This window comes from Heterocephalus glaber, unplaced genomic scaffold, assembly GCF_053883595.1.
Source record: "Heterocephalus glaber isolate CG9 unplaced genomic scaffold, H.glaber_assembly_v1.0 deba00001666, whole genome shotgun sequence".
NCBI lineage: Eukaryota > Metazoa > Chordata > Mammalia > Rodentia > Bathyergidae > Heterocephalus > Heterocephalus glaber.
In genome coordinates, this window is record NW_028258406.1 from 791722 (window position 1) to 819095 (window position 27374).

Here is a 27374-nt window from a genome sequence, read left to right on the forward strand (position 1 = left end):
TGCACACAAATGTATGTATATTTGAGAGAGAACAAATTTAAGAATGCCACTTAATTTTTTAAAAATATTATGCATAGTAACTCTAGTCCTCCACTTAAATTAAGTTATATAATATTTTTACAACTTTAGATTATTCATCTGTTCTCTATATCGGTTAATATTTATGTTGTACCTGTATCTTGTGGGAGTAACTATTTTGACTTCTGTCACTACAGGTTAATTATAAACGGCATTTAAAGCATTTTTCCCTAGTTACTTAACAACACAAATATCTCAAATATCTTTCTAAAACATCTTGAGGAGATATGCAAGATATTCTTCCTTAGAAAGTGAAATAATGTAAAACTAGAATATTAAAAATTAAATTTAGTGGCCTATATTTCATAAAGAGGGTTGACCAGTTTCTCTATAAATAACTCTTGCTATATAGTCACAACCAGTGGACACATTACAACAAAATGATATTTTCAAACGTTTCCAACGTGTAAGAAAGCAAAACTAACAGACTAACAAAAGTGAATTAAAAAAACAGGATGAAAAAAAATCTAGGAAATAAAATTTAAAATAACTTTAGAAAACAGTTTATTACCTTTAGAAATTATGACATCATATTCATTCAAAAATTTTTAAAAAACTGAATCTGTGATACAAGAATAGAAAATGATAGTAAAAAATACAGTCAAGGGTGCAGGAGTGCCCCAACATGGGGCAAAAATTACATGGGACTCCTGAAACGTTACTGAAAACTTCTGCAATAGGCAGGTCTCTCAGTCACTGTTCTCTTCATTTCCCTGCTTTCAAGTCCACAGTGGAGGGTCAGAAGGATCTATTGGAATTCCATCATTGAGATAAACATCATTAGTGAAAGGAGTCTAAGAGCCAGCAGGTTACAATCACTATTACTAACCCTTAATAACAGTTTCTAAACATAGCTTTTTCCCCAATTTGCTTTTTTAAATTTTAGTACTTGTACTTTGATTATATATGCTCTAATTTCTTAAATAATTTTCTTTATTCTTGCTATAGACTGCCAAACTCCAAGTGATCATATAGATAAAATCAACAACAAATATGCTACATATTTTTTTTACCAAAATCCACCAGATTGACTTTATAAAGAAGAGCTTATAATTGCTAAATTACAAAATGATTTGTATTTAAGGCCTAAAAAAATGCCTTTCTGAAGAGAGCCCCTGACTGCTACATTGACCCTTCTCAGCTCAAAGCAGTTGGATTGAAACTATGCCCTTTCTCCCCTAACCACAGTTGGGGATGTTCTTTTTTTTTTTTTTTTTTTTGGTACTGGGGATCAAACTTGGAGCCTTGCACTTGCAAGGCAGGTGCCAGAACCACTGAGCTAAATCCCCACCCCAAGGATGCTCTTTATAGAAGATATTATTGTAGACAGCTATGTCAGTTAAACATATTATAGGTCCTTACAATCCACTGGGACAAGCCATTGTTGGACATACTCATCTTTCCCTAAAAACACAATTATATAAACAAAATGGGGGTACAGCTACCTCCACAAGCTCAATTAGATTTTGCTACTTTCTCTTGTCACTTTCATTTTGTTTTTTAAATTCACCTATCAAAAGTAAATATATACAAAGTTAAAATTACAGACATGTCCTAAACTGTAGTGTTGTCAAAGGATGGACTAACTAAAAGATAAATAGCTCATCACAATTAATAACATGGGAACCAGGGTGTTTATTTTTCAACAGAAAATAAAAAGATGCTGTGGTCATCATCCCAGAATGTACAACAACCATGGACTGAGATGATGGACTTGCTGCAAGCAGCACAGTATGACACCCCTTCTGAGGGCTGCATCTGAGTGACTTCCCTTACCTGTAACAGCCCTTGGACTTTTGGAGATCACCAGACCTCATGCACATCTTCCAATGAGACCCAGGAGCAAACAGCCTGTAAGGACAATCAGAGGTCACCCTAATGCAGCTGCTGCTGTTTGCAAACAGAGAAGGGGGAGATGTGGGAGACCGCAATAATGAGTATGTTCAAAGCAGGCTGTAAGCAGTGCAGGCTATAAACAGTTAACCCCACAAGTGGCTTGTTTGTAGAAGTGACTCCTGCTGAAGCTTACATGCTGAGGTCAGAGTAACTCACACTCAAATTCCATTTCCACAATTAAAACCTTCTTACTAAAGGACAATGTTCTAATTACAACCATATATTTTGTCTATTCTGTTCCTAATTTGCGAATGTTTTGTCTTGTCCTTTATGAGGCTTGCATACATTAATTTCTATAGAAACTGAGGGACTGCACATTTTTGCACATAGTTCTGCCATTCTACATAGCTTCCCTTTACCCCAATTGATTACCAATAGAAATCAGTGGCTTGGACTGGCCAGCTCCTTTGTCAGTTGCACTGGCATTGGTTATCCTTGTACCCCACTTTCTGTCTCTCTTAGTTCTATCTTTAGTTTTTTTTTTTCTCAGGCATGCATCATACACTGGGCAGGATACTGAAGCCTACTGCAGAGGTTTCCAGTAATATATCAAGGGTCCACAATACAAGAGAATAAAAGTTTTAAGAAGTTTTAAACATATGACTATATAAATGGAAATCACTGAGAGTTAGTAGTCAAACACTTTCAAAGAATAGAAAAATATAATAAAACAGAAAAGCAATTATTTCTTTGAAAATATGCAGAGCGTGTACATTTAACTAACATTTGTCCAAAATAAGAGAAAAGTGAAAGCTGTAAGAAATGATTATACAGAAAACATAAAAGTCATGGTCACTGATGAATGTAAATCTACAAATGCCTTCCGAGTACCTAGACTACGAAATGTCCCAAAGTCCACTTTGAAGCACATTATACTTTTTCATACAGCTGAATAAAGTATTATTTTTAAAGTTTTCAGGAGAGAATTAGAGGTGAAAACAAGGACATTGTTGAGAGATTGTATATAAAACCACTGATTTGAAAGAGAATTAATAGAAATAAATTTTTCTCACAAAATAAGAAAACTATAGAAGTGTCTTTAAAATTCTGTGTATAATTGATGGATGTGGTAGACAAATTGAGCATTGGTTGAGAAGCAATTCAATATGTTTTATATTTGTATTTCCATATTACTGTGATTTGGATCTGGATATGGTGTGTCTGTCAAGGACTATTCTTTTGGAATAAATCCTTCTTATAAACAATTAAATGATGAAATTTTACAGTTTAGACATGACTTTGGGAGATGATTAGGATAGAAGGTTATCAAAATTCAGTTTCAAGATTAAAAAAGGTGCTTTAGTATGAAAAGGGAAAGAGATCAGAAGGCATACATACAAGGGCATGCTTTCTATCTATTGTCGTGCGATGTCCTGCACTGCTTGGGACTCTGTCAATAAGAAGGTAATCACCGGATGCAGCCCTTTCTCTTTGGACCATCAGAGCTGTGAGCAATCTTCCTCAGATATTTCATTAAAAACTGAAAAACTGATTAGTATAAAACTTTAGTTGGTTTTTCTCTCAAAAGAGGGGATATATCAAAGATTTTTTGCATTTATGGAAACCTATAGAAAATGTAACATTATAAATGCAACATACACATTTCTTTTTAAAGTGAAATTTCTAAAAATAAAATGTCTGAGTTTGATTAAAATATTTTATTCCCATTTTATTTAATAATAATGATTATTACCTTATAAGTAATTTTACCTAAATATATACAAAAAGCATGTCCTATTTTACACACATGAGTCAATATTACAGGACATATCCAGAACATATGCAAAAGCAAATATTTTTTTAATTTAGAGCATATGTAAATAAACCATGGACAAATGTTTATTTTCATTCCTTTTTAATTATTATTATTAAACACTCACTATGAGGGAATACTTGGAGCTATGTAACTTTAGAAGTTGTAACTTGAAAATGTTTTACTTACAATTCATGGGAGAAATCCTGTTCAACACTAAATGGCCTCTAATATCATGCTTTTGTATGGCAAGTTTAAGGACTGTTTTTTAAGACCTAGATTTCATGTGCCAAATAGTTGTGGTAAAATATAATTGTTATGTGGATACTGCAAATCATTTCCTTTAGAAAAAGATCTGGACTACTATGATTGATTCTTTCTGACAGTAGCCTCTCTGCTTCAATTTTCCCTGCTTTAGTTCCCAAAGGAAATTGTTATTTCCATATTCTTACCTCTTTCCAACAGGCCAAAGCAAGTGGATAGTAAATCAGTGAAAAGAGCAATTTTACAGTAGATCAAAGATGAAACACTAGACATGAGTGCAGTGAAAATATTGTTCAGTTTCCTTTTCTCTTTCATCTTCAGAAAGACCTATCATCACTAAGGACAGCTGTAACATAGAGAAGATTTTATTGGTCTTGACATTCAAAAGACTGGGCTGCAGATCTACTACTCCTAACATGTGTGAGCTCAATAAATTTACTAATGATTCATGAGCCTCCACTCCTTTTTATATAAATTTTAATGATGAGTTTGAATTATATGAATCTTTCTATATTTTACTATATTTGACCCTCAGGAATAATAAATTCAGATTCAAATTGATAGAAATTATTTCACTGTTATTCTGTGTAACAAATAAAAAATATGTATGGAAAAATTAGATAAAATGAGATGTGTGAACATTAAATTGATCTATGTAAAAGGATTCTATTTGAATTAAAGGAACAGTATCAGCATCATAATTTGCCTTAAAGAGATTTGTTTAAAGTGAAAGAATGTAAAAGAAACCAGTTGAAATTATACTGATAGTCTAGGATTTAAAATCTTCCTATTATGCCTATTTCATTGAGGTGGTTCTTCAAACAAACAAAAACCATTAAAATATCAGTTATATTATCTAAGTGATTTATAATATAATTTACTAGAATATAAGTGCATTAGACTTAGTGCTGGGGTTAAATTCCTGTTTTGGCACTTACTAATTGCATTATTTTCTAAAAGTTACATAATCTCAAATTAAAAATAACTTTTTATGTTTCAGAGGAGAAATGAGATCATATATACTAATGATGATATATGGCAGGTATTTAATAAGTATTGATTTCCTTACTTTTTCACTCTTTATGCTTTATATTAATTTAAATTTCCTTTGATGAGTTTTAAGATTTTATTACAGCTTCGGTCTTCAATCATGTTATCTAATGAAACCAAAATGTATGGTTCACACCACATAAGGATATTTAACAGATATTATTTATAAATATATGATATAAATATGTTTTGAAAGTAAATGTAGACTCATTCAAGGTTATTAATTTATAAATAATCATAAGCACTCCCCTTGTAAGCACCCTGTGTAAGTCAATGTCTTGCTGATGATCCAAAGCCTCGTTAAGGGGTCTGGGCCGAGGCCTGCTCATGTGGAAGTCGTCTCTGTCCCCATTTTCCCACCCTCCTCTGTCTTGTTCCAGGCTACCACTAGGCTGGCACTCATCTCTCTTCTGGACTGGTTCCTCTCGCTCTTCTGGAAGGAGGAGAAGGAGCTGACTCTCATGGGGCTGCAGTACTCCAGTGAGAGAAGCTCAGCCGGTCGGTCCCAGAACCCGGAAGGAGGGTCCCCACCTCCATCCCAGGCTCCTAGTGCAGAGAAGGTCAGCCAGTCCCAGCACCTGGAAGGAAGCTCCCTGCCTCCGCCCCAGGCTCCTAGGGCAGAGAAGGTGAGCCAGTCCCAGAACCCAGAAGGAAGCTTCCCTGCTGCCATCCCAAGCTCCTAGGGCAGAGAAGGTGAGCTGTGTGGGTGCCAGAAACACCCCCTCCCGTGGAAATGAGAAAACATGTAAACAAGTCTCAAAAACAGACTTCTGGATCACCTACAGCAACCTCAAAGGGAAACGAGATGGGACAATCTGATACTCAACCACCTGGACTTTCTGAACTGGCAACAAAAGAGGATCTGGGAAAAATAAAATCAGAAATAATTACTCAGATAACAGCAAAGATCTTGTTCATGGTGCAAGACATGATTAATAAATCTAGAGAGGACACAGATAAAAAAAATAGAGGATCTGAGTTACATGATGGAATCTCAACATAGGAAACAAATGGAATCCATAAAACAGATACAAACAGATTTCCAAGAGATTAAAAACTCCATCAAAAGTCTGTGCACCAGAATGAACCAATGTGAGGATAGAATTTCACATATAGAAGATAAGATTGCAATTAGTGAGGAGGAAAAGAAAATTTGCTTTAAAATTGTAAGGGAACATGAGATATCAATCCAGCAGCTGCTAGACTATACAAAGAAGAATAACAAAAGACTGATTGGAGTCAATGAAGAAAGAGGAGAGAGTGCAGATGAAATAAAAAAACTCTTCATAGAAGTGATGGCAGAGAACTTCCCAAGGAGGGGAAAAGAACTTGACATACAGATAAGTGAGGCATATAGGACTCCAGCTAGCCTTAATAAAAAAAAAAAAAAAAAAAAAAAAAAACTACACATAGGCATATAATGGTTAGGATTCCAGAAATCCAACAGAAGAATAAAATTCTACAAGCAGTGAGAGAAAAGAAACAAATCACATACAAAGAAAGGCCCATCAGAATCACAGCAGACTTCTCAATGCAAACCCTCAAGACAAGAAGAGCTTGGAGTGATGTATTTCAAGCCCTAAAGGAAAACAGCCTCCAACCCAGATTGATGTACCCTGCTGAACTATCTTTCAAAATTGATGGAGAAATAAGATGCTTTCATGATAAAGAGCACCTCAGGAACTTCATGAATACCAAACCGGCACTCCAAAAAATTTTAGACAATACCCTAGGAAAAGACAATGAGGATCACAAGCCCAGGAAACCCAGAAGAATGAATCCACTGGATGTGACAAATTAAACGCAAAGAGGGAGAATCCAACAAAAAGAAAAAGTCATGACAATGCTTTTAAAACTTTTGACTTCTTCTCCCTAATGAGTGTATAATTCAATCTTATTATTGTACTGATTAGTATTTTTCTGATTCTAGAATTGGACACCATTCCTTGTGCTATACTGATTATTTATCATCTTCTCATGTCTACATTTTAATTGGGTTGTCTATTAATGAGCTCTAAGAATTCTTTATATATTCTGCTCATAGGTTATATGCATTGTAAATATGCTCTGTTTAAGGACTATTTTTCATTTTAATGATGTCATTTAAAGTTCTAAACTTTGATGGAATTTCATCAATTTTTTTTTTCTTTTATACATCATGGTTTTTGTATCCTAGGTAGTTCTTGCCTACCCTGAATTCATAAATATTTTCCCTTATAATTTCTTCTTAAAGTTTTATACTTTTAGGCTTTCTTATTTAGGTTCATAGATCCCTTCAAATTATTTTCATGTATGGAAAAAAAGGGTTGAGGTTAATCTTTTATATACGGATACTAGGTGTTCTAGTGCCGTTTGCTGAAGACACTATCTCTTCCTTGGCTCTTGAATTGAGTTTATATTCTATAAAATACTAATGTTAAATAATCTTCCAAAACTCGGTGGACCATATATGTGTGGTTCTATTTCTAGATTCTCTGTTTTATTCAAATGATCTATATGTCTTTCCTCATACCAACACTGCCTTGATTACTGTAGCTTTAGAAGAAGGCTTAAAATTAGGTACTAAACATCTTCCAACACTGATTTTGTTTTTGTTTTTGGCTTTTCTGGGTCCTTTATACTCCTACATACCTTTTAAATTTCAATATCCAGTTCTTCATTTATAGCAAGTATACACAGACCTGAATTTTTATATATACCTTGTGTTTTCTAATCCTGCTAAATTCAAGTACAAGTTCTAGGGGCTCCTAGAGATTTCTTAGTATTTTCTCTGTAGATGATCATTTCATCTACATATAAAGATTTTGCTTCTGCCATGCCAATCCTATCATAATTGTGTCATTTTATTGCCAGACTATTTTGGTGGGGCCTAGGTTTCCAAGTTTAATGGACAGATAAAGAGTAAGCATATATGCCCTTGTTCCCCACCTTAAGGAGAAAGCATTGTATCTTCTTCATTTATATAAGGCATTCTCACTGAAAGTATGGAGTACATGTCTTTAATCTGTTGAGAAGTTTCTATTCTACTTCTAGCCTCCTGATAGCTTTTACTATGAACAGCTGTAGAATTTAGTCCAATACTTTTTCTCCAACTAGTGACAGGATCATATGGCTTTTTCCTTTCCTCTGTTTAAACGATGACTTTTGGGGGTGGATCTTCCTATGCTGAACCAACACTGTCATCCCTATAACAAAACCACTTTCTACATCCTGGCAAATCTGACTTCCAATAGTTTGTTTTGTTAAACAAATTTCAAGCTATGTTCGTACTTTGTTCTTCTATTATCTTTATCCAGTTTTAGGATTAGCACAATGTTGAGTTCCTAAAATGAGGGGAGAAGTGTTCCTTCTTTTTTCTGCTTTAATTGTTTGATATAATTTATCAGTTAAAATGTTTATGAGCCTGCTGTTGTCATATAGGTAGGTTTTCAAGCTAGGTATATACTTTCTTTAATAGGTGCTATTCAAATTTTTTATTTCCTCCAGAGTTAGTTTCATTAATTTGTCTTCCAAGGTACTTCTTAGAAGTTGTCAAATTTATTTCAATAAAGATTTTTGTAATATGCTTTCTATATCCTTTTAAATTCTGTAAAATCTGTGGTAATGTCTCCTAGATCTTAATATTGTAATTTAAAAAATGTATAACTGATGTTGTGTAACAGGAAGAAAAGGTCTAAAAGACCAGGGAAACTGGGAGGGGTAGGGGAAGGGAAAAAAAGGAAAGGAAAAAATATGAAAAGAGGAGAAAAAATGGAAACAAGGTCTTTGCAAATAGGGAAGGGTGGAGGAGGTGAAGGGAGGGCAAGGGAAGGGGAAAATAATAAGAACCAAGATACTCATGTAAAGGTACAAGATCCCGATGATGAATGTAACTGTGTTTTATACCAAAAATGTACCAATAAACTTAATTTGGAAAAAAATTAAATAAATAAATAAATAAATAATCATAAGCATTTTAAGATTTTATAAATGTAGTCACTTATAAAACACTACATTTCCTTTGGCCTCAACCACATATTATAAAACAATTCAAAGATTTTACTCTATAATATTATCCAAACAATTTGCAAAGTTAGAGTTGGCCATTCAAGATTCACTGCCTATGACATAAGATATATATATATATATATGGCATAAGATACATATATATAATAATATATATATATATATATATAAAATGTATATGGTCCATATTTGAATTTTTCCACATTTTAAAATTTCTAAATATTATTAGTCAAAATTAGTCTATCAAGTGAATCATATACAATATTCAAGCAATATTTACATTGCTTTCTGAATATTTATGAAAATTCAGTTTTACAAATTTAGGTAAAGACGTGGTGGAGATGTTCTAGCATATTTCTGTTATCTTAGAACTCTACTATTTTTGTTATTACTGTTGTTTTGAGCTTGATTTCTTTTAAAAGGAGACAAACCAGTGCACAAATGAAAATATTGACATTACTCTAATCATTCCTTTGGAACTTGGGTATATATCAAATGGGAGGGAAGAATATATATATATATATATATATATATATATATATCACTATTATTTCATTGTTACAAGCTTTAAATGACCATCATGATATTGCTTAATATCTTGCCCATTTGTGTGTGTGTGTGTGTGTGTGTGTGTGTGTGTGTGTGTGTGCATGTTACTGAGAACTGAACCCAGGGGCAATGTATCACTGAACTATATCTCCAGTCTTCAATTTTTTTATTCTGAGACAGGCTCTCTCTAAGGTACCTAGACTGTCCTCAAACTTGCAATCCTCTTGCCTCAGCATCCAGAGAGATTGTGATTACAGCCTTGTTCTTCTGCACTTGGACTCATATGTATTTTAATAAGTTAAATGACAACATGATTTTATGTTTGAATGATAGCATATTTTAATGTTAATGTTAATTTATTGTATACTGCAGCGTAATTTATCCAGTTCATGCACTATATGTGTTCAGTTTAGTATATTTTAGAATTTAATGAATTCACTCTTGAATAGGTAAGAGACCTGAGGGACATCTTGTCCAGTTAATTTGCTTGTGCATCTACACTTGTAGAATTTTTCCAAGGCAGAAATTCTCTATTATACATTTTGGTCCTCATTTACACTTTCGGTTTTTCACATGAGAGAAACTATTCAGTATTTACATATGTGGATCCTATTTATTTAACTTAAAACTATGGCCTCAATGTTCATCCATTTAGCTATAAATGTCTCTAGTTTATCATTCTTAATGCCTGAGTAGTACTCCATTTTATGTATATAGATAATGTGAAATAGGAAAAATGGTACAAAGGGGAAGGGGAAGTAAGAGAGGTGGGAGAAAAGAAAGAAGGGAAAAATATAAGAAAAGAAGGAAAAAACAGAAACAAAACTCTTATAGAGAGGGAAGGAGGAATTGGAAGGGTGGGAAGAGGTATGGGGAAAAAACAAGAACCAGGATAGATCATGTAGAGGCACAAATTCCAAATGATGAATGTGATCATAATGTATACCTAAAATGTACTAATAAACTTAATGATTAAAAAAAGATTCACATTGCCTGAAAGTTTAAAAAGAACTTATATATAGATAAGTAAAAGATAACAATATTTAGGCATTTAAATATGCCTAAAATTTAAAAGTATGTATTAAATGTGTATACTTTAACAATTCCTTTCTCTCATCAGTATCAACTCAATGATATTAATCTTCTCCATAAAAATGAACACTCTGGCAGAATTGTAATCTCTCTGTCCTGAGTTGCAAATATGTAAAATGTACATACACAGACAAGTTAGTCGTCTCCAGTCCTTGTCAGTGAAGATATTCAGAGTCTTCAAATTCTTAGATGGCTACTTATGGTCCAGAGAAACTGGAAATCATGTGACAATGTAAGTATCCCAGATTCATAGTATAGGCTCTCATCAAAAATCAAAAGTATTCTCTTATTTTTTTTGTTCAATTGGCAGAAAAGGAAAATTTAATCCTAATATTTGAAATTATCTCCTTTATACCAATTAATATTATGCATCTTATCATGTTGAAATTACACTGAAAATAATACTACCATTTAATAAAAGTTATTTATGTATAGCAAGAGAACAAATGTCATATTAGGGGAATTAATCCATCTTGATATGAGGAACAATACAGATATGTCCAAACTTTCTATCGTCTTGATTCTAATTATATAACTTTTGTTGAAAAACAAATCAATATCAGAGAATAGCTAGATAAATCAATTATAGTGACAGTATTCTTTATATGAGATGGCATACATCTCCATTACCTAGAACATAAAGTATTAGTACAATTTTTAATTACATATTATTTGCAAAATAATATTACAGCAACTTAAGTTGCTTCTAATTAAATAATCACCCAATTGTATCAAAGCATAAGTTTTCAGTTTTTAATAAGTTAAAGCAATATTTGTAATGACACTGATGGGAAATGTCTCAAAAAATTAATTTTCTGGAGTAAGTATAGTCATTACAAATTTATAGGTTGTTTATTCATAAAAACCACCTTCTTGGAAATTGTGTGTGCGTGTATACATTCACACATCACTTAACAAAAAGTATATATTCTATGAAATGCTTAGGTAAGTGACTCCATAATTTTGTCACCAAAATAAATTGTATTTTATTTACACAAGACTAGATAATATATTGTAATAAAAATCTATGCCACATGAAAGAAATATTTATATGTTATATCCTGTTGCTCTTAAGGTGATCATGAAAAAATCAACATGAGATTCAATCAAGAAAAAAAGAAAATGATGTGGTGTGAGTCTTCTAATGCATATTGGGTTATAGTAAAATTTTTTGTGTATATACATAGGAGTACACTTTAAAATTATAACTAAAAGCATATGAAATATATAAGCTAATAACAGTCACATTATTATTCCCAAGTATTATCCACTTTACATAAGTTTTTTGCTATCCTTGTATACTTCTGGCAGCACATAACTTTGTTTACATTATCATCATCACAAACACATTCACAGTGCATTGCAGTATGACTTGAAATATTCAAGTGCTATATTTCTTGGTGGTGGTAGTTTTCTTAGCTTTGTCATAATTTTATGGATCCACCCTTATATATGAGGCTGATTGTTAACCAAAAAGTTGTTCTGTGGTGATGACATCCAAAAGGAGAATTCTACAAAATCTCTCCTCTCCTCTTTCTCTTTTTAGATGTATCTGATTTGAAAAACAGTGATTGGAATGATATTACTTATTGTTCTTTATCTTTACATCAGGAGTAGAGTTGACAGTATAGAATTATTTACATGGTTTTAAAAAATCACTTTAATAGTAAAAGGCCATAGAGATTTGTCTATGTATGCTTATGGGAGAGGGAAATACACATACATAATCAGAGAAAAAAATCAATATACACTTTTCTAACTATTATAGAAACAAAAAGAATATTTCTATGTAATTGCCCCAAATTTGTTCCCATCATCCCCAGGAAACCAAATAAAAACAGGAATAAAGTGTTGTGTTATTTATTACACTTTGTAAAGCATGCTTTGGGTTGGATTAACATGTTAAAGATATGATTCTGAACAAAACTTCACTTTGAGATTGGCTAAGATATAAAATCAAAGTCAAAACAGCAAGTGAAAAGCATAATTGGGTCCAGACTGAAAAACATGGCTTATTACATAAGGAGATGACTATCTAAATGGAAGCCCAATTTATGCCAAATGATATGATTATAATCCTACCCCCAGTGAAACTAAAGCATGTAACTATTTTATCTATAAAGCATCTATGTTAATGGCCTGAGATGAGAGAGACTAATATTTTCATTATGGTCCCATGAAAAGATTTGAGTAACATATTCCTGATGCTATCTCTGATTTATTAGCTCCCATTTTTTGCATTCTAGGATAAATGACACTGTATTTCTTGGTCCTGGACTATCTGAATTCAGCTTTGCAGACATAAAACCATTCAGATTCAGAATATGACTGGCATTTACTACATCTGATTTATCTTCACACATATTTATACTTATTGTTGTTGCTTCAAATTAAAATTCAGTTCCTTGATCAGGCTACCTAATAGTTTATTAATAATGTCAGTTTATTTTTCTGATAAAGTAAACAAATTAATACTGTGGAGATTTTTACTTATTCCATTGAATTCAACATTGACTAAAAACATGTTCAATTTGGTGTCATATATTTGTTGTCACACATTTCTCTGTCATATATTTCCTTGTCAAGTAATAAATTTCACTTAGGATTTTATTACTTATTTCAATAACTTACTTTTTAAAAAGGTATATTTACTAAATATGATTAGATTTATTCAGTAAATATGCCAAAATACAGACTAAAATCATATTTATTAAAAGTAAATTTCTCCAAATAGAAACCATGAATGCCCAACATAGGAAAGAAATGAAATCCATGAAACAGATTCAAACAGACATCCAAGAGATTATAAACGCTAATGAAAGTATACATAGTGGACTGAGCCAATCTGAAGACAGAATATCAGACAGAGAAGACAGGATGGCAGTAAGTGGCCATGAGAAAGATCTCTTAAAAATAGTAAGGGACCACGAGAAATCAATCCAAGAGATCCTAGATGATGAAAGAAAGAATAATATAAGACTGATAGGAGTCCAGAAAAAAGCAGAAGAAAGTACAAATGACATCCAAAAAAAAATTCACAGAATTAATGACAGAAAACTTCCAAAACAGGGCAAAAGAATTTGACATGCAGATAAGTGAGGGATATAGGACTCCAACTAGACACGATCAACAAAAATCTACACCTAGACATATAAAAATCAGGATCCCAGAAACCCTACAGAAAAACAATATTCTACAAGCAGTAAGAGAAAAGAAACAAATCACATGGAAAGGAAAGTCCATCAAAATCACAGCAGACTTCTCAACACAAACCCTCAAGTCAAGGAGAGCCTGGAGTGAGCTATTTCAAGCCCTAAAAGAAAACACCTCCAACCCAGACTGATGTATCTTGCAAAACTATCTTTCAAAATTGATGGGGAGATAAGATACTTCCATGAGAAAGAACACCTGAGAAACTTCATGAATACCAAAGCCACACTCCAAACAATTCTAAAAAAATATCCTAGAAAAAAGACAATGAAGGTCACAACTCCATGAGGCCAAACAGAGCAAATCCACCAGGCAAGGCAAGAAATTAGAGGGGAAAAGTAAAAAAGAGCCAAAAACAGAAAAATAACGTGACAATGATAAGTAAATACATAGCAGTTATAACCATCAGTGTTAATGGTCTCAATTCACCAATCAAAAGAAATAGACTGGGAGAATGGATTAAGAAGCAAAATCCAACAATACATTATATACAAGAAATGCACCTAGTTCAAAAAGAAAATCATAGACTGAAGTAAAAGGATGGAAAACAGTTCTTCATGTGACAGGAACCCAGCAAAAAGCAGGGGTAGCTATTTTATTGGCAGATAAAGTCGATTTCAAACCAACACTGATTAAGAGAGATGAAGAAGGTCACTACATCCTTGTGAAAGGAACAATCCAAGAGGAAGAGATGATAATCATAAATATATATGCTCCAAATACTAATACTAATGCCCCCAACTATACAAAACAAATATTAGGGAACATGAAAAACCAAATAAGCACTAATGCAATTGTAATGGGGACTTCAATAACCCCCTGTCACAAATAGATGATCTAGACAAAACATCAACAATAAAATACTAGAACTGATCCAAGCTTTTGAACAAATGGACTTAATAGATGTCTACAGAGTGTCCCGCCCCCCACAAAATCAGAATATGCATTCTTTTCAGCTGTACACAGGTCATTCTCCAAAATAGACTACATACTAGCTCATAGAACATGTTTAAGTAAAAGCAAAGGAATTGAAGTTACCCCTTGTGTATAGTCAGAATATAGTACAATTAAACTGGAGATCAAAAGCATAAGAAACTACAAGAACTTCACAAAAACATGGAAATTGAATAACACTGTCCAGAACAACCAATGAGTCACACAGGAAATGAAAGGAGAAATTAGACAGTTTTTGCAATTAAATGATAATGCCAGTACAGCATGCAGGAATCTATGGGACAAAATGAAAGCAGTTCTATGAGGGAAATTCATAGCAATGACTGCCCACACTAGAAAAACAGAGCAAGGACAAATAAACAACCTAATGGTGAATGTTAAGCTCCTAGAAAAAGAAAAGCAAGACAAACCCAAAGCTCAAACAAGGGAGGAAATTATAAAGATCAGAGGAGAAATCAATGCAATGGTGACTAAGAATGATACAAAAAAACAATGAACCAAAGAGGTGGTTTTTTTATACAATAAATAAAAGTGATAAACTGTTAGCCAACCTTATCAAAAAAAGGAAAGGAAAAGCTCAAATCCATGCAATTTGGAATGAAAAAGTTGAAGTCACAGCAGATCCAGCAGAAACCCAGAGGATCATCAATACCTACTTCAAAAACCCATACTCTAACAAAATGGAAAACACAGAAGAAATGGAAAGATTCCTAGCTACATATGAATTACCAAATCTGAACAAAGAAGATATAAAAATCCTAAACATCCCAATTACAATGAGTGGAATTGAAAACATAGAATAAAAAAATTTACCAAAAAGGTAAGCCCAGGTCCTGACAGCTTCACTGCTGAATTCTACAAGATATTTAGAGAAGAACTATTGCCACTATACTTTAAATTCTTCAATGAAATTGAAAGGGAGAAAATACTCCCAAATTCCTCCCTGGAAGGAAGTGTTTCTTTGATCCCCAAACCAGGGAAAGTACAAACCAAAAAAGAGAACTATAGGGCAATCTCCCTAATGAATATAGATGTAAAAATCCTCAACAAGATACTGTCAAACAGAATACAGAGAGTTATCAAGAAGATCATACACCCTGACCAAGTTGGATTTAACCCAGGGATGCAAGGATGGTTCAACATACATAAATCAATAAATGTAATAAACTATATCAATAGAGCCAAGGACAAAAACCATACGATCATCTCAATAGATGCAGAAAAAACATTTGACAAAATCCAACGTGCATTTATGATAAAAACCCTACAAAAAATTGGAATAGATGGTCTCTACCTCAAACTGATAGAAGCCATCTATGAAAAACCAACAGCCAATATCATACTAAATGATCACAAACTGAAATCCTTCACACTAAAATCAGGAACAAGGCAAGGATATCCACTATCACCACTCTTGTTCAATATAGTTCTGGAAACACTAGCCATGGCAATTAGACAAGAGAAAGAAATAAAAGGAATAAAGATAGCTAATGACGAAATCAAATTGTCATTATTTGCAGATGACATGATACTCTATATAGAAGACCCCAAGAACTCAACCAAAAGTCTTCTAGACTTAATAACCAAATTCAGTCAAGTAGCTGCTTACAAAGTTAACACACAAAAATCAAGAGCTTTCCTCTACACCAATGACAGATTCACTGAGAGAGAAATAGGGCAAATAATTCCTTTCACAATAGCAGCCAAAAAACTGAAATACCTAGGAATCATCCTAATGAAAGAAATCAAAGACCTCTTCTCTGAAAACTATGGCACTCTGAAAAGAGAGATTGAAGATGATATCAGAAAATGGACAGACATTCCCTGCTCCTGGGTAGGAAGGATGAATATAGTGAAAATGGCCATACTTCCAAAACTGCTATAGAGATTTAATTCAATTCCAATTGAGATCCCAGCATCATACTTCATAGACCTTGAGAAAACAATCCAAAAATTAATTTGGAACAAGAAGAGACCCAGAACAGCAAAAGCAATTCTAGGTAACAGAGACATGGCAGTGGGTATCACAATCCCCAACCTGCAACTATACTACAAAACTACTGTGATAAAAACAGCATGGTACTGGCAAAGAAACAGACTTGAGGACCAGTGAAACAGATTAGAAGATGCAGAAAAAACACCAGACACACTCAGCCATCTCATCTTCGATAAAGGAGCCAAACACCCTCACTGGAGGAAAGATAGCTTCTTTAATAAATGGTGCTGGAAAAATTGGGCTTCTACTTGCCAAAGATTAAAACAAGACCTGTATCTCTCACCGTGCACTAAATTAAAATCAAAATGGATTAAAGATCTAAATATTAAAATAGAAACTCTGAACCAGATGTAACAGAGGTTAGGTAGAACCCTTGAAGATATTGGTGGAGGAAAAGATTTTATGAACAAAACCTCAGTTGCCCTTGAACTAGCACAAACAATCAACAAATGGGATCTCTTCTTTTTAAAGTGCTTCTGCACAGCAGGAGAAACCACCAGCAGTCAGAAGAGACAAACCACAATGTGGGAAAAAATCTTCACCTGCTCTTCCTCAGACAAAGGTCTACTATCTAGAATCTATAAAGAACTTAAAAAGATCAGACCTCCCAAAGTTAACAACCCAATCGAAAATGGGCATCTGAAATGAACAGACATTTCTCAGACAAAGAAGTAGAAATAGCAAATAAATACATGAAAAAATGTTCAACATCACTGGTCATTTGAGAGATTCAAATGAAAACAATGCTGAGATTCCACTTCACTCCAGAAAGAATGGCTGCTATCATGAAATCAATCAATAACATATCCTGATGGGGCTGTAGGGAAAGAGGAACCCGGCTCCATTGCTGGTGGGAGTGTAGACTGGTGCAAGCACTGTGGAAATCAGTATGTCGAAAGCTCAAAGAACTAGGACTGGAAGTCCCATTTGCCCCTGCTATTCCACTGCTGGGGATCTTCCCCAAAGAATTAAAAGTATCATACCACAGCGATATATGTGCGCCCATGTTCATAGCAGCACAGTTTGTAATAGCTAAAACTTGGAAACAGCCCAAAGGCCCATCAACTGGAGACTGGATAAAGAAAATGTGGTTTTTTTATAAAATAGAGTACTACTCAGCCATAAAAAATGAGAAATTAGAGACATTTATAGCTAAGTGGATGCACATTGAGGTGATATTCTTAAGTGAAATAAATAGGACACACATGTATAAATACCGAATAGCTTCTCTGGTGTGAGAAACTGAAAGTGTAAATAAGGTCTAAAATGTATAATAAGTAATGTGAAATAGGAAGAAAAGGGGCAAAGGGAAAGAAGTGGGAGGGGCAGCGGAAAGGAAAGAAGGGAATGGAATTAATATGAGAAAATGGAAAAAATAGGACCAAAATCTTTGTAAATAGGGAGGACTGGAGGGGTTGAAGGGAGGGCTGTGCAAGAGTGAAAAATAAGAACCAAGAGAGATTATGTAAAGGTGCAAATTTCCAATGATGAATGTTATTATATTTTATACCTAAAATGTGTCAATGATTAGAATGAATAATCGAAAATGCAAAATAAGAAGAAAAGGTCCAAAGGGTAGTGGTAGCGGGAGGAGCAATGGAAAGGAAAGAAGGGAAAGGAAAAATGATGAGAAATGGAAAAAATGGAAATAAAGTCTTTGTATATAGGGAAGAGTGGAGGGGGTGAAGGGAGGGGTAGGAATGGGGAAAATATAAGAACCAAGATGCATCATGTAAAGGTACAAGTTCCAAAGAGAAATGTAAATGTGTTGTATACCTAAAATGTACCAATAAAAAAATTTAAGAAGAAAAACAGCATGGTACTGGCAAAGAAACAGACCCAAGGATCAGTGGAATAGATTAGAAGATGCAGAAACAACTCCAGACATACTAACCTACCTCATCTTTGACAAAGGAGCCAACCATTCTCACTGGAGGAAAGATAGCCTTTTTAATAAATGCTGTTGGAAAAACTGGATTTCAACTTGCCAAAGATTAAAACTAGACCCCTATCTTTCACCATAAACTAAAGTAAAATAGAAGTGGATTAAAGATCTAAATACTAAGGCAGAAACACTAAATTTGCTGGAAGATAAGTTAGGTAGAACTTTCGAAGAGATTGGCGTAGGTAAAGACTGTATGAACAAATGCTCAGTGGCATGGAAACTAGGAAAAAGAATCAACACCTGGGATCTCATCTTATTAAAAAGCTTCTGCACTGCAAGAGAAACCACCAACAGAGCTAGGAGATAACCTACAATGTGGGAAAAAATTTTACCAGCTGTTCCCCAGACAAAGGTCTATTATCTAGAATATATAAAGAACAAAAACACCATACCCACCAAATATAAAGACTCAATCAAAAATGGACATCTGAAGTGAATACATATTTCTCAGACAATGAAGTAAAAGTAGCAAATAAATAAATGAAAAAATGTTCAACATCACTGGTCATTTGAGAGATGCAGATGAAAACAACACTGAGATTCCACTTCACCCCACAAAGAATGGCTGCTATCAAGAAATCAACCAATAACAATGCTGGTGGGGTTGTAGGGAGAAAGGAACCCTTCTTCATTGTTGGTGGGAGTGCAGACTGGTGCAACCACCATGGAAATCAACATGGAGATATCTCAAACAAGTAGGATTAGAAGTCCCATTTGACCCAGGTATTCCTCCGCTGGCTACTGTCCCAAAAGAATTAAAAGAATCATAACACAGTGATATATGCTCACCCATGTTTATACTGGCACCGTTTGTAATATGTACAACTTGGAAACAGCCCAATTGCCCATCAACTGGAGACTGGATAAAGAAAATGTGGGGTTTTTCTAATAAAATGCAGTACTACTCAGCCATAAAGAATGAGGAAGTAGAGACATTTATAGATAAATGGATGCACATTGAGGCCATACTCCTAAGTGAAATAAATAGGACACACATGTGTAAATATGGAATAGTTTCTCTGGTGTGAAAAACTAAAAGTATAAATAAGGATCACAATATATAATTGATATTGTGAAATAGGAAGAAAAGGTCTAAAGGAGTAGGGAAGGTGGGAGAAGTAGGGGAAAGGAAAGAAGGGAAAAGAAAAAAATATGAGAAAAGGAAAAATGTGGAAATAACATCTTTGTAAATAGAGAAGGTTAGAGGTAGTGAAGGGAGGGCAGGGGAATGGAAAAAATATAAGAACCAAGATACCTCATGTAAAGGTACAAGATCTAAATGATGAATGTAATGGTATTGTATACCTAAAATGTACAAATAAACTTAATGGAAAAATATAAAAAGTAAATTTCTCCAAAATGTATGTAAAAAAATAAGAATGAATCACATTAAAAGGTGAAAATGTTTCCCTAATTTCTAATTTTAAAATGTAGAGAAAACTACTTTGAAATATCATCTCATTAGTTATGGACAACTATATGTTAAAATATTAATAACTGAAGTGGCAGCTATTACTATAGTCATTATTATAAAGATTAAAATTATAAAACCTTTCTGAGACTGTGCATTTATTGATTGACAATTTTCATTTTTTTCTATAGCTGAGTGTATTGTATATTCAGTGCTATATTGTCTCATAGAGATGTTTCTCTCTCTGTATTCTTCATGGAAATTATTTGATAAGACAGGTGTACATATTTTCCATATGACTAACTAAATTTCTTATCTATTTTTTAACTTTGATAAAATGCAATTTATCCAATTTTCTTTGATTATCATGCTTTTTGCTACATTTCAAGTTTATATTTGCTTAACCTGATGTCACATCATTCTGTTTTCTCCTAAGATGACTAGGTTTATTTTTTTAAAAATGTCTATAGTACATTATATGATAATTTTAACAATATATTTATTGACATGTTTGAAGTTCACTATTTTCTATATTAATGTCCAGTTCTTTCAGTATAATTTACTTGAAAAACTATTATTTCTCCAATAAATTGCCTTGGGATAGTTGCCTAAATTAATTGATCATAGATACATGGACATATTTATGAATCCCCTCCTCTATACCTCTAATCTCTGTTTTCATCTTTCTAATGCTTTATTTTCTATATTGTATTTCTTTTATTGTCCTAATATTAGGTAACAAAAGTATTTCTATTTTATTTTCCAAACTATTCCAACCATTCTAGATCTCTTGAATGTTTATGTAATTATACAATCAGCTTGACAATTTTTGTGTGAGAAATGCTGATCAAATATTAATTCAAATTATGATTAAGCTAGAGGTTGTCACAAAAGGTAAACATTTAAAAATATTACACCATGTCATGACAGAAAGAAGTTGACTTCATATCATCTAATTGGCATGTCTTTTTTTCTTGTTTCCCTTGCTTAATTGCTCTAGCTAATGCATCTCATACCAACTTGCACAAAAATGGTGACTGTTTGCATCCTCGTTTTGATCCAGATTTTGGAAAAGAAGTTTTCAGCTTTAATTCATTCTGAATTATGTTGAATGTGAGTTATGTCATGTTTGGTTTATTATCTTGAGACATGCTTTTTCTCCACCTAACTTGTTTAGCATTTTTATTATGTAATGGATTTTTAGTCTTTCTTTTGTTTAATTTGCTGAGATCTTTGTTATTTATTTTACTAATTTTGTGTTGCAATATGTAGAGGAAATATTGGTTTGTAGTATCACTGACTACTGTGCATTCTTTCTTGCAGTGAGATACCTATTTAGACTTTACTTCCAAATAGGCAATAACAATGGGAGCAATGAACAGGATGTGGCAAAGTTATTTATAATATAAATGCAGAATAGAATTTTCAGGTGGTTCTTACTTTGGCTGTCATCAGAAGGTAAATGATTTCAAGATTTTAGAAAAGATTTGGAACCCTTTGAAGATATATATATATATATATATGTATATATATATATATACATATATATATACTTGCATATATATATATATATATATATATATATATATATATATATATATGGTAGGCTCTTCTAATTCATTTGTACCTTGCAGTAATTTTAACATATATAATGAATGGAATGCTTTTAATGACTTTTAAGTAGATATGTGGATTTTTGCTTAAACATTTCACTGGGGTTTAAAATATTTGTGTTGTCATTCTTGTTAAGCTTTTGCATGATACAAATATTTACCTTACTCTTTTTGACCCTATGAATTCCACCTAATTTTCTACTTTTGCATTCTGGGACTAAAAATAGTAGTTATAATCATGTTTGATGGAGAACAATGTTAAGATTTCATTGATTAACTTTATAATAATATAAATGATATTTTCTCTTCCTTTGGTCAAGAGATGCTAACCTTTGCAAGTAAAGCATAACCAAGATAAACCAAAGAAACCAGTGTGTTATGTTGGCAAAGCCTGAAGTAAAACTATGGCTGGGTAATAGTTGAAGGGATGGTACCAGTAATAAGATAATAATATCCCAGACACTGTGCTGATGATAGCAACAATTGGAACTACCTGGGTCATTTGTGGACTTACTTTGTAAAGAAGTCATAAATAACAAATAATGTCTGGAATATTAAGCAGAAAACTAGCAAGGTATAAGATTGTCAATATTCAGAATTCACAAAAACCCACTGATGAAAACATCAAGTTGAAATTATTTTATGAGGGGAGAGAGAGACAGAGAGAGAGAGAGAGAGGATAGAAATTCAGAAAATTCTCATTTTAATATAGTACAAAACATTATGTCCATTAGCTAAGAGCAAGTAAACTAGTTATCACTGTGAATAAGCATATATTTGAACAGACATGCACACACCCAAGCACTTAACATATATAATGTGTCAATGAAAACTAGAGATTCAGTGAGTGAATTATGAAAAAAGAAAGGGAGATTATTTTATGCCTAACAAATCCCAGAACATGGATACATCTGTCTCTCACACTTTTTTTTAGGAAAATTATTGTTTCTTAGTAACTGGTCCGAAGACTCCAAGGTCCTTCTGTAGGAAAAAGTCATCAATAAGTTGAATTCCACCTTACTTCATTCTGGATATTAGTTACCAAAAATTAAAGTGATGTCCTTGAATTCATTGTGTGCTAAACAATTATGTAATATAAATGAAAATGATTGAAATTAAATTTTAATAACCTACATTTTCTTATTATTATTATCATGATGATGATGTTTCTGGAGTCTCAATGACAGATTCAATAGAGCCTGAACTACCACTGCAGAGGAGAGAAAGATGTTTTGATTGCTATCATATGAAAATTTAAATAAAGTGTACTTCAAATGGCTTATGTAGTCATACTCTGTGAGAAACTGAAAGTGTAATTAAAGATTAAAATGATAAAACAAATAATGGATAATTTGAAATATGAAGAAAAGGTTCAAAGGGGTAGGGGCAGCAGGAGGGGAAGGGGAGAGATCAGGTTACAGGCTGGAATCTGGAAAGAATCCATATATAGATTGTGTTTAAAACTGTAGGAAGAGATGTAGATAGAGACTAGGCTGGAGATCATCAGTGGGTTGGGAAGGAAGAGTCACTGAGATCAAAGGAGAGAAGGGTATGCTTCCAGAAGAAGCACATACAACTATGTATATAGTACACAGTACTCAATAGTGTTATAAATGACTGTTACTGTTTTAGGTAGTTATCATAACATGCTGTGTTTTTCATCCTTTAGAGCATAATCTTACTTATATATAAAAGTTTACTGTAAAACAGTGTGCTGCTATGCCAGTGGTAGCCTCATGTATCTCATGTTTAACCGCATATTTGGATAATATCAAGGGGCCATCACAGGTGATTGACATATGCCTTTTCAGTTTGTAATTAGAAGTTGGCACTCTGTGTGGTACTTTGTGATACACATGGATGAAATTGCCTAATAATGTATTTCTCAGATTATACTTCCATCACGTGTCACATGACTGTATTGAAATTTAAATTAAAAAAATTAGGCCTATGTGGAGTCTACTAGTTAATTAGAATTTTTTCTCCAGACCACTATTTGTTCAATATTAGTTTTGAAAATCTTCCTAAAACAAATCACATCTTCTGATGTCTTGTTAATGGTTGAGATTTTTTTTTTAATTATATGGAAAAAATGTTTCAGTACTTTTCAGTTTTGCTTTGGTTGAGTTCTATTTTATTTGAATGTTATTATAGTTTTTTTTCCCTTGCATTGTTTTTCTTTGAATAATTTTAATTTTTGTATATGTGTGTGTTTAGTGAATGATAATAAAGTTATACATTAATAAACTGGACAGAAAACTTATGAATATTAACAATTTTAGAAAAGAAAGAATGACATGTTTTCTTCATGTAATACAGTATTATTAGCTTCATTGCCCTTAAGAAAATAAACTTGATGAGCTGTAATTTTCCAATGAGAGAAGGGGTCTTCCTACTCTACAAGTAGAAAAGTAGTGAAATTGAAGTCTGATTTTATCAGGCCACACTTGGATGGATCTAATGATAATAAAATTTTTTCAGCATATTTTAAATACGTTCTTTAATAGAACTATTGCTACACTTGACTTTGGTGCTTATTTTGCTCAGTGGAATAGTATACTCCAGGAGAAATTAAAAATATATTAATTATTTGATTTTTCTCTCTTTTACATTAAACATACCATGTTCTTGAAAGTTCTACATCATTTTCTTTAGTGATGTAATTTGAAATGTAAAAATTCACATAAATTAATTTAGCTCCTCTATTTCTTCCAATTCTTACAAAGAATTGCAAAGCTTTCAAAAAGATTTGCTAATTTTGCCAATTTGTCTATGAGCTGTTCAGCTTCTCAGGCATTTCAATGATCTTAAAATCTTGAAACTTAAATAACTGTGGATCTATAAGGTGCCTAAAATATCAATAGGTCTTTCAGAACAAAAAATTGTAGTTAAGGATTCTCACTCATCGAAAAATGACTAATATTTTAGGAAGAGAATGCAAAAAAAAAGTCTATCAATTTATCTTTGTCTGCTTCTAGAAATTCCCATACTTCGAAATGATTTGTTTATCAGTCAATCTAATTCTGTATGTAATTTTCAGAATTCATCTGCTGGGAAAACAACTTTGAGTAATTAATTCTAATCTAGTCAATGAGTTCATTACAGGTCATAATGGTTTGCAATTCCTTTGGAAAATGTTCAGGATCATTGGTAACTTTAAGAAAACTGAAGTCATTTAATTTTATAAATCTGTGACAGATCATAGATTTTTAATTTGTTGCAGAAAAGTGAATGTATCCCAGAGTGTTCATAATAATATACCTGACATGAGCCAGACTCTTGGCACCAAAGGCTCACACTTTAAAAGATTCACTTCCACTTGTGTGTCTGTTTGAGGCAACAGCTGCATTTCCTATCCTGCTATTGTGTATGACTTGAAGACAGATTTTCAAAAGTCCTTTTTCAGAAAGGACAAGGATTCATGTCTTAGTCCTGGATTCAGTTTAGAGCAAACCTTGGCACAAACCTAATGAGAAGGAGCTTCTAAGATCTCTGTGTGCGGAGAGTGTAACTGTTTGACAGCCCCAGCTGCTGTGCTCTAGATCCATCACTATACTTTTGCTGAAGCCCTATTTCTCAGAGGGGACTGCCACACTGGACAAAGTATGATGGGATAGTAAAGCAATCCCATTTCCAAAGGACATCAGACTCTTCTAAAAGGCATCAGCTGGAGCACATTTCACTGTACTGAAACTGTTCTCAGAAGTATCAGCACGTAGCTATATTTCCACCCAGCCCTCCCTCCTTCCCTCTGACCTTCATTTAAGGTCAGATCTTCATTTACAGCTGACTGTTTTCCCAGACACTCTTGGCTCCCTCTATAAGTTCTCTGCAAAGCATTTCTGTTACTGGATTTCTAGAGCATCTCCTTGATTCTTGGCATCTGCTTCTCAGAGGACCTGGATTAACAAGTGTCTGACAAAGCTTTTGAACAACTACTACAGAAATGAGTGGCCTTATGTCTCTAGAATAAAAAATCTTATTAAGAAAGAACCCTAGGGTGTCAGTTGTGTGTGTGTGCGTGTGTGTGGCATGTTGGGTTTTGTTTTGCTGTTTTTGCTTTGTAAAATTAGCTCTGAATTGTACATAGGGATTATAATTTTAGCTGTTATGAAAGTTTTTCCAGTTATTTTCTTGAGCTCTTTTTAGAATCTCCCTCTTTCTCTTTCTCTATCTCTTTTTCTGATTCTGTGTATTCTTACCAAATGATCCAGTGTGATTGATCAAAATATGTCAAAATTTAAGAAACAGAGAGCACAGATATATTTAATCTGCCTTTATAGATCACTGACAAATGGATTTGATCTTTGATATTCTAAAGCTCCATAGAGGTTGATAAACATTTCATCAATAGGAGAGCAGATAGTAAAGCTATGAACATTGATTATTTTAAGTATTCAATTCTATTTTTTAAAAAAATCAATAATTGTTTTCCATAATTATTAAGTTTGAATTGAGTTTGGAAACTTTACAAAGAATTGTTGTTTTAGTACTGTATAATATCCATGGTGAAGACTATACTTCTTATATTTACTATCCCTCCATTTTGCAGAAATGTAATTATAAACTTTCTTTATCAAAGATGAACAAAACACAGCTGAATTTTCAATTATCACTGAGTTATTTTAAAGTTTCTCCCTCTTTTTGACTTGATGACATCTTTAAGTCTTTTTTTGCCAATGAAGTTTTAAAAAGTTGAGTGGAGACTTGATAGCACCACTCTGTTATTAAAGTGTATAAAATTACCACCTACAATGTGTTCACTCACCATAGAAATAAGGTGAAGTATTAATTGTCACAAAAATAGAAAGATTTTCATTCCTCATAACAGTTCAGGAACATGCAGAATTATGAGAGTAGTCAATTATCAGGTTTAAACATGTAATGTTCTCTAATTATGGGATGGTTTTACACAAATAGAAGTGTAACTTCTAGTTTTACAAGTCATAAAATAACAACTTATATATGCTGCATATACATATAAGCACACATATATGCCACAGAAAAAACAGATAAAAATAGAATATGGACTTAAACATCTCAGCTTTTTAACAACTTATATTTCAATAAGGTAAATAAAAAGATGTTTTATCCAATTTTTCATGAACTGCTTCATATTTTTCCTCATACATAGTTTATTAAAAGCTTATCTAGACTTACTATTATATAGATACTACACCAGGCTTTGGGTTATACAAAGTATGTTTGATTTCTTTTTCTTGAAAAACTTCAAAGATCAGAGGAACTTATAAGTAAATAGTTATACAAAATTGCCATCTGTCTGTATTTTGAAGGTTTTGGATAAGTCAAAATGTTAAATTTCTATGTAAAATGTTCAAGGCTTAAAAAATTTAGTGATTTTTCTTAAGGAACAAATGGTTAAGTGTATGCATTTATTTGTCTATTATTTATCTTATATATATTATGTGCCAGATATTATGTTAGCTGATGTAGATATAATGGTAGATACAACAGAAATTATCTCTGTAAACAAAGAAAATAAAAACCAGAACATTAAATTTAATTATGTCTAATGAGAAATTTGGAAAGTTATTTGG

The 27374-nt window shown here is 32.9% G+C and overlaps 1 non-coding gene and 1 pseudogene across 1 annotated transcript; one reads left to right on the top strand and one right to left on the bottom strand.

Annotated features, from left to right (window-relative positions):
• Window positions 1-763: 763 nt before the first annotated feature.
• Window positions 764-849, bottom strand: LOC147822238 (small nucleolar RNA SNORD62). Its single transcript, XR_015445927.1, has one exon. It is a non-coding gene; the product is annotated as a small nucleolar RNA SNORD62 (small nucleolar RNA).
• A 2493-nt stretch (window positions 850-3342) lies between these two features.
• LOC101712345 (heterogeneous nuclear ribonucleoprotein U pseudogene) overlaps window positions 3343-27374 on the top strand; it is a 52114-nt pseudogene continuing 28082 nt past the window's right edge.